Source organism: Andrena cerasifolii, chromosome 2 (genome assembly GCF_050908995.1).
Source record: "Andrena cerasifolii isolate SP2316 chromosome 2, iyAndCera1_principal, whole genome shotgun sequence".
NCBI lineage: Eukaryota > Metazoa > Arthropoda > Insecta > Hymenoptera > Andrenidae > Andrena > Andrena cerasifolii.
In genome coordinates, this window is record NC_135119.1 from 4,446,499 (window position 1) to 4,453,061 (window position 6,563).

Consider the following 6,563-nt stretch of genomic DNA (forward strand, 5'->3'; position numbering starts at 1 on the left):
ATCACACCTATCTGGTGCATAGCCGTGCATATCGTGGAAATTAGTATTCAAAGGGCCGATAATATCGCGTAAACGGGCATTCCGTATCAGGAAACTTACGGAGTATTGATTTTACTAAACCTTTAAGTAAACTACGTGGAGCGAACAGGTCCCGTCTGATCGGCGAATTAGCGCCGATAAACTTTTCTGAACGTTTCCCGTCCTCTCCTTTGCCATTATCTAGCTCTACCCACTTCCTTTACATTTCAAACTAAAAGTATATGGTAGCCCTTTGAGCAAATGGAACTAACTGCAAACAATCTCACTAAACTTGATGAGCTCCCTCGCAGCGCCACCACCGAAACGTTTACGTCAAATCGTGTTTGAAAATAAACGAAAAAATATTACAATTCAATATGTTCCCTACGTGTGCACTTAAGTCGCCGCTATTGAAGCGTTTGCCTGTGCTCTATATTCTACGCGATGGAGTTACCATACACATTTCTATAAAGTAGTCATAGAAAATAATTATAGTAAACATTCATATGTTACCAAATAAAATAGAATACTAATTATTCAACCAACCTGGAATGTCATACAATTCTAAGTTACAGAACGAACACAACTCGGGAGGTATACCTGCATACAATTACTAGAGAAAACTACATTTCGCTTGATTCTGACTTAAGGGGGTATACCCGTTTGAACCCTCGGAAAATGTATACATTTTGTGGATTTTTTTACAAGTCAACGGTTTGATGCAGATTTCCCGTTTTTTAACTATGTTTACATAGTATTATGAACTACTTATAAAAAAAGTTTCAGTTAAAAAACTATTGTTTTTCGGAAGTTACGGATACATGTCCGAAAGTCTCTCGATTTTAGACGGCTAAACGGTGGCCCTAAAAACTCGCGCTACGTTCAACCAATTTACTTCAAATTTTGCATGCAGAATCATAATAAGATTCCACATGGTCCAACGAAGGCGATTTTGAAAATTTTGAAAAATAAAGAAATGGTGAGAGATCAAAGGTAAAGTTAAATTTTTCTAAGAGAAAAATCCACCTTTTTCCTTTATAAATAATAAACGGGGAATCGAAATAAAAAAAGCCTTCGTTGGACGATGCGGAATCTTATTATGATTCTGCATGCAAAATTGGAAGTGAATTGGTTGAACGTAGCGCGAGTTTTTAGGGCCACCGTTTAGCCGTCTGAAATCGAGAGACTTTCGGACATGTATCCGTAACTTCCGAAAAACAATAGTTTTTTAACTGAAACTTTTTTTATAAGTAGTTCATAATACTATGTAAACATAGTTAAAAAACGGGAAATCTGCATGAAACCGTTGGCTTGTAAAAAAATCCACAAAATGTATACATTTTCCGAGGGTTCAAACGGGTATACCCCCTTAAAATAATTAAATTCTAACCCAGAGTGCAAAGCACGTACAAGTGCGCAATAATCTATCTAGTGGAGCAAATAGATATAAGCAAAAGTCACGTGCATGAAATTTTCACATATAAACTGTGATTCATTATTTAGGCCACAGCGTGTTAACGAGGTAAGTAGCCCACAGTTTAAAAGCATTAGAGTATAAAACATACAGCAGAGACAGGGGCGGAGAGCGAAGTGACTAAGAGAGATGAGACGAGGCGCGGCTGTTGTAACTTTGCTTTCTAGCTCTCAGGAGCAGTGCACGTCCACCAGGTGGTTCATCAGGCGGACTCTGTGGCAAATGCGGGGTCACTTCTATCCTCTTCATCCCTTCGTTCATCCGTACTTTCTCTAGAGGTCATCAACTCCCTGTCCTCTTACCATACATGCAGGGAAACCCACACTTTCCCCTTTGCCTCGTTCTTCCCCAGACGGACAAGGGTGACCTTTACTCGTTTGACCGTAGAGGCCAGATCCGCTTACGCTGCTACGAATTTGAGATTCCGTAAATCCACCAAAAGTTTAACCTACGTCACTGGCTTCCACTTATCTGGCAAACATACAGGGTCCGTGGGAACCGCTGGTACTATACTGTTTCCGCTAGGATGAACCACAGTTGAGACGTAATGCGAAAGGAAATTCATGTAGAGGCCAGTTTCCTTTTTCCTGAGGGGAAGTAACATTCAGTGGCCGCTGCTGCATCGGACGCAGGGAATATTTTCGAAGTAGTCGATTTCTGTGGACCATGTGCTGGGTATAGGAGTAACAAATGTTTAACAGGTTTAAACATATCGTTCCAACAACCATAAGCTGCATAACCAATTAGGTAAGTAGTCAGTGAATTTGTGCGTAGTGGTATGACTTTCGCATGAACAATTCTATCAAAAAAATTCAAAGTTGTAAATTACACATCATTTATTACATAGTTTATTATTAATAGTCAAATATTTTTTATTAAACAGTTTATAATAAATATAATATTGGAGCACGGTGAGAGTGGCGCGCGTTAAGTGATTCGGTTTACGTTGAGCGGCAGTAGATTGGTGGTTGACCACCACTGTCAGCGCCGCAGGTTTTGCCAAACTATTTCGTTTCTGTATTGAAAACAAAACCTGACTTACCACTTCTGTTGACGTTTCCCGGTGGGAAATTGTCTGCTGCATCGCGTGGAGTAGCCAGATTTTTTCCCTAGACTTTAAACATATTTAAATGTTCATTATGCAATAATAATTTACGCGATTTTATTTAGGAGAGTTCACAGAATAAGTTGACGCGACAAACAGCCGAATAACTATTACTGTTCGAACGCAAAAAATGTTCAAACTTGAAAATTGGCATTTTTTCCAAAATCTCTGGAAAACTGAAGATGATGGCAAAAAGCGGGTTGCAGATTCGTATTCGGCGCATTAGAATCTATAAATTACGGCTATTGAATGCTACAAATGCGAAAAGAAGTTGAAATTTGTTGAACAGTGTTACATGCAAGCAGAAATGAATTGCTAACAATTATGTAGATGAAAATTATGAATATTACTATTTATCATATAGTAATACTCTGTTTGAATCACCTCGGAAGCTTCATTTCATATTAAGGGAAGGTGGAATGAAGATATTGTTAGAAATGCAATTCTGGTGGTTTTAAAACGCCACGATGAAACTGACAACATGACGTTTTATCGGGAATCTAATTGTTGACGAAAATAACGACGGCGGAGAAGGTAACAGGATATAAAAGAAGGGAGAATGCACTATCTCATTCGCTTCTGCGCGCGATATAACAACTGGTATACACTTGATTCAACAAAGCAAATCAGACTTCGACACGCGAAGTCGGTATGAAGCATCACGCGAGGTCGACCTCCCTCAGCCAATCTTTTTCTCGACTTCTTAGCCATGCCCACGCTTCCTCGTGAAATTAGTGTCAAGCTAATTTCGTAGCTGAATTTAGAAAAGTTTTCTTTGATCGTGTCTCTCAATGTTGCCCGCCTAACCCTCCGCGATCACTAGCCACTCCATTCCTCCCTGCTATAACGCTATTTCCTTGAAACAGCAATTGCTTCGTAACCTAAGGTGCATTACGAAAGTTCTTACCGAGCAATTTTTCGACTTCCATACTTTTGTAAAAGGAAACATTGCATGCAATTATTTAAACGCTACGATACTGATTTCTGTTCATGCAGAACAACCAAAACTAATAACGTACGTGACTCGTATAATCTAGTAATATACTTTCTGTATTTAAGGGGAGGTTCCGGTCTAGAGCCCATAAAAGTAGGTGGTATTTAGGAATTAATTAAGGGAAAACTATTATGTGTAATGTAATGGGACTTTTTGCGTTGTATTAAGGATGTCTTAGATTATTGAAATATATTTTTTGTTTTATAATTAATCATTGCAGACGGCACTGGGGAGTCGTTAAAGTCAAGGCGTCAAAAAATTGGTCCAAATCGGTGGGACCTGTATCTCCAAATGTTATTCTCCAATTCGACTCAAACTTTTTTATTTTGAAGAATATACTTCTGCTGGGGGGATACCAGACAAAATTACAAAAATTGAAAATTCATAATTTTCTAAGACGTTGAAAGGATGAAAACTATAGGGGGAAAGTGATTTCAAACTTCAAGTGTCCTTATTTTCTTAAAAAATGTCATTTTTGTAATTTTTTCTGGTATCCCCCCAGCCAGAAGTATATTCTTCAAAATAAAAAAAGTTTCAGTCGAATCGGATAATAACTTTTGGAAATACAGGTCCCACCGTTTTCAAAACACAGTTTCGAGAAAAACGCGTTTAAAGTTTTACTCAAATGCCTATAACTTCGGGAATTTTACGAATTTCAAAAAATCCTTTTAAACACGTATTCCTAAAAGGTTGAACATTCGAAAAAAATCGACTTTTAGACCGGAAGATCCCCTTAATGTTAAATTGAATACGTTTGTATTTCTTTCTAAAGTTATGTAAGTTCTATTTGCCAAGTAATTGAATAATTTGCAATTCTAATATATTCGATATATTAGAATAGTTGTGATTCACATCACTTACCCAATTCAAAAACCTTAATAAATAACAGACAGTAATAAACGAAAGGTAGGTACAGTAATTCGCTACAGTCATGCTTCAAGTTCCCTTTTAATAGAAATTGTGCTAAACCAATTTCTGATAGTATATTTCTACCTACACATTACTACTTTTTTATTCTTAATAATATTTCCAAATAATTTTTGCGACTAATCATTGGTACTGTAATCGAAACGTACCAGCAAAAAATTTCAAAGCTTCAGACGTTACTTTTCAGCAGTGATAAGCATGTTACATTCAGAGACTATCTCTTGACATTTTGACACTTTCAGGTGTGTGGAATGCACGCGCTCGGAGGAGGTCGTTACTCCTGCAGCGGTTTAGTGCAGCCGGAGTTTTCCCACGAAAATTGATAACCGATTGAAGGCACGCATGTCCCCGCCACTATTAAGCCCAATTTTACGGTAAGTGTAAAAAGGGCCCGGGGACTCATTTCAAGTCTAAAGCGGCCTGTAGACGGTCAATATTATTGTGCAATATATTGCACAATATTTATACTGGGTGTCCCACACGGTCAATGTATTGACCGTCTAAGGGCTGCTTACGGTCAATATTATTGCGCCATATATTGCACAATATTTATGCTGGGTTACCCACAGACGGTCAATATTATTGTGCAATAGTGTTCAATGCTGGGCAATAAATATCAAAACCATTTTGATTCACACAATATATTCTACAATCTTCGAATATGATCCACACACAATATATTGGGCGTCTAGGGGCCGATTTTCTTCTTCATCCACAGAATACCCATATTGTACAACCTTTCAATATTATTGCGCAACCTTTCAATATTATTGTGCGACCTTGCAGTATGATCCACAGACGGTTAATAATATTGTGCAATATTGAATATTGCACAATAATATTAATCGTCTACAGGCCGCTTAACACGTTCAGGAAAAAGAGGCTAGCAAGATCGAGTTATAGACCCCTACGAGCAATTATACAGAATAACCATACCTACAGAATGTAAATTGTTGTTAGGCATACTATAAATTGATTCCTTTTTGAGACCCCAGTATTCCTCAGCGCGTTAAGCCGAGAGGTAGACTTAGGTACCACAACTAGGGATCCTGATTTCTCCATATTTTTTGTTTCTCGAGAAATCAGAAATGAGATCATATTTCTTGAGAATGTTTTTATCATTCTGTACTGTGATTTTCTATTGGAATTCATATAGGTTCTAATGTTATTAATAAAATGTATTATAAATTGTAGATGTGTTTATACGTTCGCGATTAACTAGTAATACATTCATTTACGAAAATAAATGTGATTTATAATATTTTTCCTAGACTTAAGTTTCTCGAGAAATTATAGTATTTCTCGAAAAATAAAAAATAAGCAATTATAAAATTTATCGAGAAATTCTCGAGAAGGAACACTGACCACAACAAATTACACTTTACTAACTGTAAAATGTGTTTTCGTTTTAAATGATTCTTCTTTCTCTTCCATTGAACTGAATACGTTCGTAGGACGATCTTTAAGGAGTCAGTCCACTGTGACGGATTGAAAAATTAAGCTATTTTTAAAGATTTTTCAATAAATCTTTTTTTGTATTTATTAAGCTACTCTTATATTATACAAAAAAAATTTTAAAGGAATATTTTTAATTTGTTTTAAAACTTAAAATGCAATTTACTCAAAACAACAGTTTTTCAAGTGATGCAGGTGATTTAAAAAAAAACATTAGACCAATCAGTCTGAAATTTTTACACGTTATTCAGCACACCAGTGGCTATGGCTGGGACCACGGAAACCTTTTTGGATTAACCATTTCATACTTTTTACAAGACAAAATGATTGAAAAATTCACCGTATTTCCACACTTAAACTTCAAACCTCCGCCATTTTGTTAATTTTTTATCAGTAAAAATAATCATGGTTCCGGCGATAACCACACTCATAATGATTACAACACACTTTGAATTTTTTGTTTCAAATGCGCCGTTCTCCCGGAATCACCTGCACCAGCACTGCATCGCTTTCTCAAGGCGCTCACATTAGTGCGATATATATTTAAAAAAAACTGTTAAAAATTTGAAATAGATTTTTTATTATACTGT